Here is a 14767-nt window from a genome sequence, read left to right as displayed (position 1 = left end):
AAAGGAAAGCAGTCCAAAAAACCTGGGACATAGAAATGGACGTGTCTCAGAGATTTTTATTCCTTTTAAAAATTGGGTAATCTAAGTCTGAGGGATGGAAGCAACAAGGCACCACCAGAAGGGTTTTGAAAGATGGCTAATGCATAATGAGGAGTGTTTTCATTTTTCTTTTTGTGAAATGAAGGGACAGTACAAAAGTATTTTTTCAGGGCAGTATAGAATTGTTGAAGGCAAAACTTTGATGAAGCAACTTACTTAGATTATTTTCAAAGAAGCAGGGTCAGGATACTCCAGAGGACTTCCCATTCAGGTGTTCATATGTGATATAGAAGATTAACTAAGGCACCATCAAAACAAGATATATTTTCTTATAAAAAACTGGAGACAACTATTTCAGCAAAGCCAGGAGCTCTGTAGTTGAGGAAAGGAAGCCTTGCATTCAGGTTCTTGATCTGAATCAAGAAACAGAAGGTCTTGAGCTTGTATTTTCTAGAATCTAATGTTATGCTGTTTGAATATTTGGAAAAATGTTCTTTCCTAAATGAAACAAACTTGTAATGATCTTTGTTTTCCTTCTTCAAAGCTGAATCTATAAAAGAATAGTGAGAGTACTGCTTCAAGTTGCAGCCCTGCTAAAGAATCTCACTTCTTTACATCTGTCAACAGCTGTTTCTCCCATGCAGAACTTAGGCTTGAGTTCCATTCCACAGTATCCCAAAATACAGCCTGAGTGGTCCAGTGCCAAAGGGTTGAAATGTGGGTCCTTTACAGTATACAAACTGACAGATTAGTGTACACCAAATGCACGACTCACTGTCACAGAATCACAGAATCAATTAATTAGGTTGGAAAAGACCTCTGACATCATCGACTCTGTAGCAGGACATCTTGCCCCCACAACAAGAGCTTATCTTTTGTTTGTTAACTGGTCAGATAACTCAAACAAGACAAACTATCTTGTAGTGAGGTATTCTGGCACCACGGGATTAACAGTGATCTGGCATCTCCCAAGTGCCCATAAACATCTTACTGTCAGAGAGAGATCTGGAAGATAAGTTGGATTTCTGACTGACAAACACCTCACTTTAGAAACTATAAAAGCTACACTAAAACTTTCATAAAGCAGAAATATTGTACACATTCCCTGGAAATGTGTGGAGTTTCTTGCCTGAGCAGGGATGCCTGCTTTGCAGTTACTCCTCTGGAGGTTGAGTGAAGGAATCTGTGTACATTACTGATATTTTCATGTTATGTTACGTTTGGCCCCTAATCAACACTGTTTATTTTTCTAACTTTTGTATAGGTGCCACCTTAATGTTGTGCACACACTTATGTTGTGCTGTAATCTATTAGTACTTCTTTTTAATTTTATACTTTGCAGTAAGTAACTCTGATTAAGCTCTTTTGTCTTGTATCTACAGTCTGTTTAATAAATAATTTATTTTGTAAATAGACCTGATTTACCATCCCTAGAACATGCATGCCAGAGTGATTTCTTAAATTCAAGCAGTTGCCAGAAATCTGAAGCTAAAGCAGGGCTTGTCTGAAGCTCCCTCTCATCCCGTGACAGAGTCCAACCTGTGACCCAACACCACCGTGTCAACCAGACCTTGGCACTGAGTGCCATATTCAGTCTTTCCTTAAACACCTGCAGGGACCATGGCACCACCGTGTTCCTGGGCAGTCCATTTTAATATCTAATCACATTTCTGTAAAGAATTTCTTTGTAACATTCTACCTAAACCTCATCTGGAATAGCTTTAGACTATGTCCTCTTGATCTGTCATCAGTTTCCTGGTTGAAGATGCTGAGCCCCACCTGGATTACACCCTCCTTTCAGGGAGCTGTAGAGAGTGGTAAGGTCTCCCCTGGGCCTCCTCTTCTCCAGGCTGAACACCACCAGCTCCCACAGCTGGTTCTGACAGGATATGTGCCAAACTCTTCCCCAGCTCCATTGCCCTTCTCCATCGCTGCTGAGCAGATCCTGGAAGCACAGGAGTGGTGAACACCTGCTTGCTGTTTTCTGACTCATGTAAAAATTAATTTACAAGTTCAGACTAGAATTCTGAAATACTCCAGAAGGGGGAGGAAAGCAGCTCTTTTTCCTCCTTTTTCTTGTCCCTGCAGTGCAGGCTCAGATAAGCAGCTGTATTGGTGTTCATCATTGTGTTGAAGAATTAAACCCCTAGTACTTGAAAGAGAGGTCAGTGTAACCTACACTCCTTGTGTAAACAGTGTCTGAGTTGAGGACTGTTACCCTGTTGCTGGGGAGCTGCTGCCTTGGTTCCAGCTGCTGGTAGTGAATAGTGCTTAACGCAAACCTGAAATTTTCACTTTCTATATATGAGGAGTCCCAACTTTATGTGGACTATGCATCCAAAGACAGGTAATCTAGACTGTATGGACTAGATTCTACAAATAGAAGATAAATTTTGCTGTGTCTGTAGGACTTTGTCCCCCCAGATAATTTTTTCCACCTGACCTTAAAACTTCCTTTTTCTGACTATGGGAAGACCAATAGCCACAGCTTAAGAATCAACACCATGTTCCCAAATTTTTTTCTTCTCCAACTTTGGTCTTGTTATCCTATTCCATGGGAATCCTTACTGCTACTTGAGAAAAGTTGTTCTTTATGTCTTTAGTTGATTTTAATCCTCCCTGCAAAATCTCTCTATGATTCCCTTAAATAACATCTAAGTGTTCCAAGTTTGTGGAGGAGTGTGTGGCTGTTCCCTGTGATTCAGGTAGCTGAGCCAAAGGTCAGCCAGGTTTAGAAGCTCTTTGGCTTTGTGATCGACCCTTTTTAACAACTCTTGCCTAGTAAATCCACGGAAGTCTGGTTATGTCATCACAATTCTACTAGGATTTACAGCATCAACTGTTTTCATTCAAAGAGGTATGAGGGATTATTGTTGCAGGTAATAACCAATACTCATGAGTACCTGAAAAGATGTCTTTACAGTATTTCCACTCTTGTTTTTCTTTTCAGCTCACTGTTGTCAAGAGACTGCTGCTTACTAGGTTCAACAGGTCACTTAACTATGTAGGGAAACCTTAATGGATATGAGCAATCCATTTTCTATTTGAACAGGCGTAATTTAATAGTACGTTGATATCAGGCAGTAAAAAACTAGTTTTTCATTGGCTTTAACATTTTACCTTTTAGCTACATCCTGATAGCCAAACCAAAACTTCACAGGTATTATTCTTCGTGTTTGCTTGAAAAAAATTGGATTTAAGTGTTATTGCAAAAGAGTTCAAACTATTTCCACTTCTTCCCTTGTTCTTTGACTGATATTCATCTGATCTGTTCAAGGAGATAAAAAAACCAAGTTTTTGTTCCTTGAACTGATTCACTGCAGATTTATGGGAATACTGTAAATTATGCTAAGAGAAGTAGAAATACCTGGAGTTTATTGGTCAGTAGTGCTGAAATTAGTCAAAGAGCCGTACCATATAAACTGACTTAACTGTTCAGCATCATCAGAAAAGACTAGAAGAAAACTCCCCCCAACTACAAAATATTAACTTCTTTTTTTTTTTTCCCATGGGTTGACATCTGTAATTTATGAGTAGGTTGAAGCTTATTTTAACATTCATTGTCTGTAGAGAGAAGTTTCTTTTGAAAGTTGATGTCTATTAGCTGTGCTGACCCCCTAGAGGTTAGAGCTGGAGTCATTCTGCATGTTGAAATCCTGTGCCCTATTTTGCTTTATACCTCATACCATGCTTCAGGTGTTTTCATCTGTTCTAATCCAAATAAGGAAAAAGTTAATATTATATTGTTTTATGAGAATAGCTTCAGACTGGTATAACTAGAATGATTGCCTCTCCTTTGCTCAAAATGTCTGATCTCTTTCCTAACTAATAATCTCAATCCTGTTGTGCTTCCAGAATAAAATAAGCACCTATATTGTTTAATCAGCCTCTTGAATGTGGAGCAGTTAGTGTCCAATGACTGATGACTAGCAGCTCATTAGCTCCCCTATTAGCTGCCTCATGGGAAAAATTAAGTGATTAAATCAACAAATTAAGGAGTTTGTTGCCATTTATTCATTTCTGTATTTCAGCTGCATGATTTGAATGAGTTAGTTATTTACTTTTGCTTGCAATTCACATCCTCCTACTATTGTCACTAGTGTGGGTTAAGCTGAAACAAGAAACATTTTAGTAAATCAGTGTCATGCTAAGAAGAGTTTCATCAGGTTTGATAAAGCATCAGGGGACTAAAAACTCCCTCTGGCCTCCTCAGTTCTGCTGCTTTCTCCCTGGGAAGCCTCCCATGTTTAGCTTGGTGGGAGGCTGTCTTGGTGGGAGGCTGTGTCTTGGTGGGAGGCTGTCTTTCCAAGCACCATGAGACCCAGGCCCAGGTGTCCTGGCTGGCAGGCCGGGCTGCTGATCTGGCAGTGCAGTCCTGCTCAGCTGCAGAGCAGCGTAAGGGTTAGCCCTGGCTTTGGTGGGGCCCAAAGCCCACATGAGCATTTCCCAGTAGCTGGGACACAAACACAATGCAGGGCAGCAGCCACAGGCCTGCCAAGCAAGTGTTGCCTGTGGGGCAGATGACGCGTGTGCTACTCTCTGCCTTTTGTTTCCCTGCTGCCTTGGTCCCCAGCTGTGCTGAAGGGATTTGCCTCAAGAAGTTGGTCATGTTTTCTTGGTTTTTTTTCTTTAGAGAATCTGTTAATGCAAACATTCTGGGGCATTTTACAAAGCAGATCTCTTACCCTGTAATGCATCAGCTGAAATCAAGTGGCATGACTTGCACTGAAGCTCTCTTCCATGTTGCCTAAAATAGAAGGCCAAAGTTAAAAATACATAGACTGTATTTCTCTGTGTTGGTTTTACAGTCAAACAGCAGCTGTATCTTTGTGTAGCTAGTTGAAGAATGCCACAGGCAAGGTGCAGGATACAGCGAACCACTATGCCAGCAAAAGATGTAGATTACGGGTACAGAGAAAGTGCAGTTTGTTCAAAAGTCCACTCAAAGCTGAGGATAGAGATCCCCTGGAAATATTCTGAAACAATGCTGATTTACAAGTATGCTTTCTGCTAGAAAACTATTCACTTACATAATCCTAAATCTCTAAAGCTTAAAAATACCCTGACACTTTTACAACTCACCAGAATTCAAAAATAAATTTGATGAGAAGAATGTATATTTAAACAACTGCATTGTTCTTTGAAAAAAGATATATCATGGTGAATCTTACAGGCTAGCTCTGAGGGCTGATCTTGTTCTACAGAGAACAATAAAACAATTATAGAGAAAAATAAAATGAAAAATCATTCTATCCTGAAGATTTTTAGTGTTCTTAAAATTTTCCACTGGATATGTTTATGAGAAATAACTGATTTGCTTCTTTATTTAAGTATATTTAGACTTTTTAGTAGAAAAATATTGCTTTTCACAAGCTTTTAAGGGGGCTTAGCACTAGTAAAGTTTCATCTTGTCCATGTCCTTGAGTGGTTTCAAAAATACATTGTTGTTTCTGTATTACATTCTCTAATCCTCTCAGCTCCCACAAAAATTGGACATGATCAAGCAGGCAGAAGCATTAGATGTAGGTGTAATTCTTTTGAGTTCAGTGTAAGAGCACAGACAAGCCAATTTTTTTTTTTTTTTTTTTTTTCAGAATTTTGCTGGATCAGAATATGTTACAGGATCTAATGCAAAATAGCTGAAATTTAGATTGCATCAGTTGTTTCTTAATTTGATTTTGTTAAGCTATAACAAATCCAAATTGGAAAAAAAAACCAAAATTTCTTCTTAAGCTATAGGGACCACTTTAAATCTCAAAGCATTATCTACTTGTAACAGTTCTTGAAGTTTTGAGTTACATTAATGATGTTATGTTCAGAAAAATACACACTAAATCTCCAAAGACTGCAAGGTTTCTTAGAGGCGTTCTCAAAAGATCTCTGGAGAGAGCAGTACTGACTGCATTTCCTTCTGCCTGGTTAAATCTTGAAGATGAAAGAGAAAATGAAATCACATGGAGTTAACAGGCCAAAAATTGTCATGAAAGTAAATGAAGGAGGGAAGGAGGTAATCATTGGGTCACACCATGGCTTAGAGCTCTTTGTACATAAAGCCTGGTTAGGTAGAAACCAGTAGGTAGCAAGTGGTGAGTAATGAAAATAATGTTTACAGAGAGGAGACTATCGCTGACTCAGAGCTGCTGAAACAATGAGCAGCTTCCAGGATAGGAACACCCTTTCAGTGCTGAGCATGATTCTCCCCCAGATGAGTTATCAGGGGTGGTGACAAGGACTGTCTGGTAGGCATCCATAGGGGGAAGCAGGGCACAGGCTGACAACTGACCTGGCATATTCTTTGTGCTGATTGACAGGGACAAAGCCACAACACTGCACATCAGCCAGGAGATTTGGAGTCAAAGAAGGTTTCTGAAATCAGTGGAGACTGCCTGAGAACAGACCGTGGTAAAATCAGTTACTTCTGCCCTTTCTCTGTATGAAAGAGATTATCTTGAGTTACTCGATTAAGTGCATGAAATGTTTTAGCCTCAAATGTTCATATGGTACTGCATGTTCTGATTTTTTCCTTTTGCCCTTGAACTCTGGGATTGCCAATAACTTGGGATTTGCTTACATAATAAGAACTAGGGTATGTGGAGTTATTGGATAGAAGTCCTACTGTGAGTACCCCATCAAAAGCTTTAGCCATGGGCTAGCTACTGCTGACATAAAATCCATATTAGCCTAGAGTTACAAAATATTTCAGTATCATGCTATTACCAAAAATTTATGTAATCTTAGAACTGAATTTTAAATGCAGCCTTATCCCAAGAAAATTATTTTCCAGTGTTTGGAGTTAAACTGTGAGGCAGGTACATTATTTAAGTATTGGAATAAACAACCTAAATGTTAGTAAGTGTCCACTCTGTTTTCTGCTTAATGAAAAGAAGCACAGAGTTGAAAGAAAATACTTCAGTAGAAGCTCTTGCAAAAGCACTTTAGACTTTGTTAAGAAGCAGATTTAGGATCAAATCCACTTAAAAATTATTTGCAACTAAATTTTATTCAATGTATTAAAGCTCCCTGTGGCTTTGATACATTGTTATTTTATTGTTTGTTGTTTTTCTTTCACATAAACACAGTACTAAATCTATATATGTAGGCAATTTCTTTTTAAGTATTTTCCTCAGGTTTGTGTAATGAAGCTGAACAAACGAATTCTGAAAGACCATCTGAAAACTTTGTATTTCTTTATAAACTAGTATCAGCAGAAAAAAAGCTTTTTTTTTAAAAATAATCCGTTCTCAAAAAAGCAGTGTGTGTTTGCTTGCCATTTTCATTTTGATGTAAATGTGTGTATCTTTGTGGGTTTTGTGAGAATTTTGTCCCTTGAACAGAAGAAACAAACGTGAGTATATAACTTGAAACTATATGTGAGAAATCAGATATTTCATTTTTTTTAAAAAACACCAACCATTTGCTTTTAAAATTGCAGATTTTTGATGGAGCTGAAATGATGAATTGATAAACATCTGGGCTAAAACCAGCTTTTGTAAGACAATACCAGATCTGAGAACCACAAAACCAAGAGTGTTTTAGCTACAGTGACAGAAATCCAGGCTGCTAATGCAAAATATACTGCCTACAGATCTTAGAACAGTGACGCAAATTGCTAACACACAGGAACACACAGCAGCACACTGAGTTGGGTTTCAACATTGTTTTTCATTTTATAAATGCATATTTCAGTAGATGTTTGTGTTTTTGAACAAGAGTTCTTTCCACAGATGATTTGGTGAGCTCCCAAGTCACCTACTAACATTGGGTAATGGGGGATCTCCATCACATAATTGTGTGGAAGGGATATAAGAAAACAGAGCAGGTAATGATAAAATCTCTTCTCAGATATTACAAGATGACTGAAGAATGTTGTGTACATAAAATCTATATTAAAGGAGATGTTGGAAGAAAATTATGCAGACAGCTTTGTACTGGCCAGACTAATTTAGAATATATGGGAGACTTCAGAACAGCTCTGAGCAGAATGAAATATTGAAGCTATTTGAGCTAGATTGACTGATGCCTGTCAATATACAAGTGCAGTAAATCTTATCCACTCTCAGTAAAACACCTTTTCTTTACAGATTTGAAACGGCAAGATTGAGAAATGGTATTTAGAAAATAATTTTTAGGACTCTACCTCAGTATATAATAACACTGGCAGTGAAAGGAAAGCTCTTGTGTAGGAGAGGGTTAGCTCTGAAATTCCTAAGGATGAGTGTTGGATCTGAATCTTCAATACTTGTTTAAATCAATGACTGAGATTGGACTAATAACAAAAATTACTCTTTCAGCCAGCAGCTCATTAGTTGGAAACACAGACAAATTACTTTGACAAGCACAAGTCTAGGAGTGTTGGCCTGATGTAGCTGAATTACTTCTAGTGGAATTAGAGGAGTGTTAATGATGTTATTCAGAATTCTAGTGAAGATGTCAAAGTAATTTGTGAAGTTCTACTTGTTCTCATTCAAGGAGCATGGATTAAAATTTGATCAGGTGCAAAGAAAGCTTCTATTCTTACTCTTCTATTAGCTTTTCTTACAAGAAGATATCACAAAAATAAATCTTTAGTGTAGCAAAAAAACATAAGAAGGAATAAAGTCATAGAATGGTCAGTGTGGGAAATGACCTTTTTACTTCACCAAGCTCCAATCCTCTGTACTATGTGCGGGGATCTCAAAGCTCCATCCATCCAGTTGTCTGCCATCTGCGAAGTGGGTATTGTATCACTCCATAACATGTTATAGAGTGCAGAAAGACTTCCAGGTGGAGGCTGTAACACTAAGGACAGAGAGGAAATGAAAATGTAATACTCTGATCTGAATAATAAACAAGCAGATGTAAAACAGAGAATAAACTTTAGGAAGAATTTGGAAGACTATTATTTTCCCTTAAAGCAATTAGAGATCAGATCACTTTCCAATAACAACACAGTCAGAGACAAAGTATCTACTTTAAAAATAATCTTGAGTAGCTAATTAAGAGGCTTATGCAGTATGACTATTCATAATAGCAGGTGATTTGGCTGATTTGGGTGGTTTTGTCCAGCAACTGCTCCCAGTTGTTGTCTCTGTGAGGGTGAATCTATAGAGTAGGCTGTGGATGACAAGTCACAGATATTACAAATCTACTTTAAGTCAAAAAAAATTTTTTTGAAGACTGAACTGTGGTACCAGTGTCAGCTCTTTAGAATTGTGTGATTATTTTCGTTGCCTCAGCACAAACTTTCATTGCAGGTCTAAGCAGTGGTCAGAGCTGATTCCTGTATGCAGGAGTATTAGATTTTCTCACTTTAGAGCCTTTGACTTACCAGGGAAGAACATGAAAGGGTGAACTATGGCTGTTTGAAGCTAGGGTGCTGCCTGTTGTGGGAAGAAAATCCTTTGTGGCAGCTGGGGAGGCTGTGTTTCCCTCAAGCACTGCCTGCTGCTACAGTGGCTGGGCAACACCTGCAGGACAGGTCTGGCTAGTGTTGCTGATGCTTTCTTGCCTGCATTTACCGACGTGTGCAAGTGAGGGGTAAGTCCTTGGGATAAAAACTGAGGAAAGGGGAAAGGACAGCGGTATAATCACACCTTTCAAATGTCTTTTCATAGTTGCCATCACCCACGTTAGTGATAACTGTTACTGAGTTTCTAAAGCCCTGTTTTGTCGACGTCTTGCTCAGGTCAGTACAGGTTACCACACTGATAAGTGGGGAAATTGCCTTGAACTTGCACTTTCCTTTCTATGCACTATTGCTTTTCTTCCATGTGTTAACCTCTGCTAAATGTTTTGGGAGTTTTGCTTAGAGAATGCATCTGTCTAACTGCCAAAATAAATAGAGGGTTATGAAGAAGAAATCTTATATATGTTTCTATAGCCCAGATCTGTACAATGGAGATAGGCTTTTAACATAATTATCTTAGTTTCTTACCCCATTTTTTTTTAAATGGGGTATCCAGTAACATTCCTGACCATGTTGAAAACTGTGGAAATTTACAGTGTGCACTCAAGGGGGAGTAGTGATTACATAAACACTTCTGGGGTTTACACACTTCCCACAGAACTCTTGGATCCCTTGTATAATAGTCTTTTCCAGTAAAGAAAACTGTATAAGCATTAATCATCCAACATAGCAATATCCAATAGTTTAGTGGGACAGGTAGCTTGCCTGGCTTCTGGAGAGTGCTGTTTGACATTTTTTTTGGCATTGGCAAGTTAAGGAAGGGTTGTGTTGGGCAACTTTCCCCACAGGAGCCCTCAGAGTGCTGTATTGGTAGCTGGAAAAGTGCTGGTAACACAGCAGTGTTTTGGCTACCACCAGCCACAGCATTGAGGCTGCATCTCCCCCGTCCACAGGTCTGTACTCTGGTCACAGCAATGAGCTTGGGAGGGAACACAGACACTACAGCTGAACCAAGATAACCAAGGAGACGTTCTACTGCTTGGAAATAAAACTAAGGCAAAGGAGAAGAGGAGGGAACAATAATTGCTGGATCATTTATTTTCTGGAGTAACTTCTGTGCATAGTGAGGGCCAGCTTCCTAGACTTTAGCTGGACATAACCTGCTGATGGCAAATAGAGAATTAATCTGTTTGTTTTCCCTTGCTTCTCTGTGTAGACTTCTCTTTTGCTTTACTAAACTACCAAAGCTAATGGCTTATTTAAGTAGGCAGCCTGGTGAGAACCAATACATTTATGTATTCTATTTGAGAAGCTGAGCTACTTTTTCTGTGTTCTCTGCTGTCTCCATTCATAAACCCTGAGAGAAACACACAGTTTTAATTTACAGTGATCAGTCACTGGCTGGGTTTGACACTGTGACTGAGTGCAACTAGCAAATGCTTTTGTGAAAGGGGAGGTCCTGTTCACCCATTCCTCCCTCCATCTCTTTATTCCTACCTACCCGTGAGCACTACCACTTTTGCACCATCTTTGGTGCTCGCTGTACCACTTTTGAAGCTGATTTAACTTGTTAGCCTGATAGAAGGCCTTTGCCAAGGTAGTCTGTCAATGTGGATCTCAGCTGGCACATGGAGAAGTGGGAACACATGTCCAGGAGCAAGGCATGTGAGGGAAGTGAAACCCTCCACTTAATAACATAAGTATCATATAATAAATAATATGATAACATAAAAGCATTGATCCACTCTTCCACATAGTCAAAATGTCCCAGCTGTAGTCTCAAACACAAAATATGCTGCCCAGCAAGGAACTAGGTGGAGACAAAAGTTTGTCGTGGTGCCAGAGATATGTGTGTTCATAATTTGTGCCAGGCCACAGCCCACGGTGCCCATATATACCTAGTTACAGTGACCAGGTTCAGCCATGAGTCCTGACAGACAGACAATCCATAGAAATGAGGCATGCCAGGGATTAAGCTGAGAGCTCAGGCTGAAGGGTCAGGGTCCAGATTAGTGGGGCACCTGGCCCAGCACAGGCATGGCAGCAGCACAGCTCAGGTGGGGTCAGAATGAGGCCTTGGTTTCTAAGCCATGGCAGAGAGAAATGGGAGAGCCCACTCCTGGACACTTCTTGGCAGACCTTTCTGGAAGGACTGTTTTCAAAGCTAGGCCCTTACCCATTGCTGAAGCTGAGCCTGTGCTCAGGCACCCAACACTGCAGCTAGGGGGAAGGTAGAAGGGGAGTGCTCAGAAGTCTGGAAGCTTTCAAAGAACATGTATTAGCTCAGAGCTAGGACTGCAGTGTAGTAGGAGAAGTTTTGATGGGTCAGGGGACAGAGTTTGCAGTACATTTTATCCTCCAGTGTCTGACTTTCCTATTCTCCATACTGTAGAGAAGCAAATAGTACAGTAACCCTAAACAATGTTTGCTTTCTCCAGAAACAAAAGGATGGTGTATTTGGAGAAAAACAGTCACCTACAGTTGAATTTACCCACAGCATCTTTTATGGTAGCTCCTTCTAGACACAGTTAATAGAAAGCTCCCATAGTTGTGCATTCACAGTAGGCAGCCTTGTTCTCTGCTGTGTATCAGTCAAGAGCGGCAAAGCTTGACCATAGGATCCAGGATCTCCCTTTCACATATTCATTAAGCAGCCATAAACAAACACCAATGTATTTATGGGAGTTCACAAGGGACTGTGGTTCTCCTTCAGCTTCATAAAGCCTTTTAAAAAACCTACATGTATAAAACAAGAGAAAACTGTTATGACCCACCCCCACAAAGGAGAGTAACCCAGGTTCTTGTTAATACATCCCTTGGGGCAGAGTGAATTATTGGTGTTTGTAAATTTATAAATGTGTTTTATTTTAGAACAATTTGGTTACAATTTGAAGTCGGGATGTAGCCTTTTTGTTATTATTATCTATAGTAATATGGTAACATAAAAACATAAAAATATCACTTAAACATATATGGAAGAGAAGGAAAAGGAAAGGATAAGAATAGAAGATCTCACCACTTGAAGGCCTTGTGATGAGTCTTGGTGTTTGGAATTTCCATATCTGTTGGTCACAATCTTGTCAAAGTGATGATTACAGACTGTATTTGTTGGCTGGTGGGAGTAATCTTGAGAAAAATCCACAGAACACAAAATCTACTGGGTTTACCAGTTTGGGTTCAGGGGAGAATGCCCACCTCTGGGGTGAGGAGTTTCACATACAATGATGTAATTTTGTGGATCATGGGGACACTCAGGGTGTTTTTGACACCTAAGATGTTACAGCACCTGTGATGTCAGTACAGTTGAGTCCGTCATGGTCCATCAGCAGAGATTAATGCCTTCAGGCTGCAGTGTCCGGCACTTCCTGACAGGAGAGTTGTCACAATTGAATTCCCTTGAGTGAGGACAAAGAGACAGGGCTCACCTCAGGGGTTTGCATTTCTGTATCTCATTGAACGTCCAGCTGTAGCTTGAGATGGGCTGTGCTGCCCTCTGCACCCAGGGTAGTTACCTTGCACATCACAGCCATCAGAATCCCAGTCTCTATTCCAGTATCATTCTGGACACATTCTTCTCCTCAGGCCTGGGCTGATTGGACAGTAGTATACCCCCTTTATCTTATATCAAGTCCCAATTCCAATTAATGGATGTGGGAAGGATGGGCTTCAGTGGTCATCAGTGGTTGCAGATGAACAGCTCCTTCTTTGCAGTCTGCAGTAGTGGGAAAAAGTCCTTCAATGAATTTAGCAATGTTTAAGCCATTAACTGTTGCAGTCTCTCAAAAATACATAGGTTTGAAAAATTCTGGTTCTGTCTTTCAACTCAATTGACATATACATGACTGTGACATGGTTAATGAATGATGAATAATTCATAATGATATTTCAAGAAAAATGTGGTCTAACACCAGCTTACATTTAAAATGTTCTGGCCTTTCAAAGGAATGTACTTGTCATCATAACATAGTGGAATTATTCTCTTAAGTAAATTGAAATAATATACTTGGTCTTTTGGGTGATCAGAGCTATCTGTTGACTTAATTTTTACAGAGGATTTTCTAATATTTATTCTGCTTTAATGCATTAGAACTGTATTTGTTCCACATTTAAAAAGGGCAAAGTTTTAAAATCCCACTGTCGTTACTTAGTAAATAATTATGCTGCTCTCCATCAGCAGTCTTGACCTAGTCTTAGAGAATATCCCTGATGTAATTCTTCCTTCATGCTGCCTGCCATTGCAAGTCAGTACTATTGATTCCAGAACAATGTTCTGTTCCAGTGTTCCGCAAGTCAGCCAAGGCTAGATAGGGATGGGAGAAAAAAAAGTCTTACTTGAGTCATTCTTTTCAGTCTACATGTATAGGTTGATAAATCTTTTTTCACTATAGTTAGAAAACACCTAATTTTTCTGCTACACAGGAATAAAATCAAAATGTATCTCTAAGGAAGACAAATTTTGGAGGTTATATAAATTTTTAAAGTTTATAAACTATGCTTCTCATGTTAAATCTTATTAAATAAGCGTTACATAAATGTGTGTAGTTCAAAAGAATTCCCTTCTCACTCAGATCCAGTTTAAGATTATGTCAACTGCTAAAGATAGAGCAGTGAGACTAGATTGGTAATGGCTGCTTCAAGTCTACCAGATATTTTAAATGAAATTTAAAACAGACCCACCTTTTTGTAATGCTTCTAAGGATGAAAATATACTTGCTTTTTCAAATTCACTGTCACTGTTCATGAGATTTGAATATATGGGCAAAGGTAATTTTTTCTATTCTGGATTTTGTAAGATTCCTGAAAGATTTAAATTTAGAAGACCTCCTGAATGTGGTGAAGATGTCTGTCTTCATTTCCATAGGAATACCTCTAATTAGAGGTATACTAGTCTCTGAGTTTTTCTGCAATTTTCTCTTTGTTCCTCTTCCCCTCATATAAGTAAGAATCAGAGGAATTTGATCATCATCTCTCATTGTCTAACTCAACTCACCCCATTCTACAGTGATGAAATAACTTCTCACTTTGAAGTACAAAGTCTTTGATTTTGCTTGTGTCAATTAGGATCAAAGCATCTTTCATAATCTTTAAATACCCTTTCTAAACCAATTCAAAGTACCTGTTGACCGCTGCCTCTAAATTGTTCCTCTAAACTGACAGTCAGATTTGACATAATCTTATCATAGTGCTCACCACCTTTTTTGCCTGAATCATGAGCAAGTGTTCCAGCCACACCACCCAGGCTCCAAAAGGCAAAGGCGGGGACAGGGAGAATGAAGAAACATCTGCCATAGGAGATCAGGTTTAAGGAAACCTGAAGGTGACCAGGTCCATGGGGCCTGATGA

General features: G+C 39.3%; 1 protein-coding gene across 1 annotated transcript in view; it reads left to right on the top strand.

The window, feature by feature from the left end:
- PRLR (prolactin receptor) overlaps positions 1-14767 on the top strand; it is an 88917-nt gene that overhangs the window by 15093 nt on the left and 59057 nt on the right. Inside the window, exon 2 of the mRNA XM_066569147.1 lies at positions 6351-6441. The gene's annotated coding sequence lies outside the window, so the exon portion shown is untranslated. The remainder of the gene's footprint in view (positions 1-6350; positions 6442-14767) is intronic.

The sequence above is a fragment of the Molothrus aeneus genome, chromosome Z (genome assembly GCF_037042795.1).
Source record: "Molothrus aeneus isolate 106 chromosome Z, BPBGC_Maene_1.0, whole genome shotgun sequence".
Classification (NCBI taxonomy): domain Eukaryota; kingdom Metazoa; phylum Chordata; class Aves; order Passeriformes; family Icteridae; genus Molothrus; species Molothrus aeneus.
This window is presented reverse-complemented; position numbering and strand designations above follow the sequence as displayed.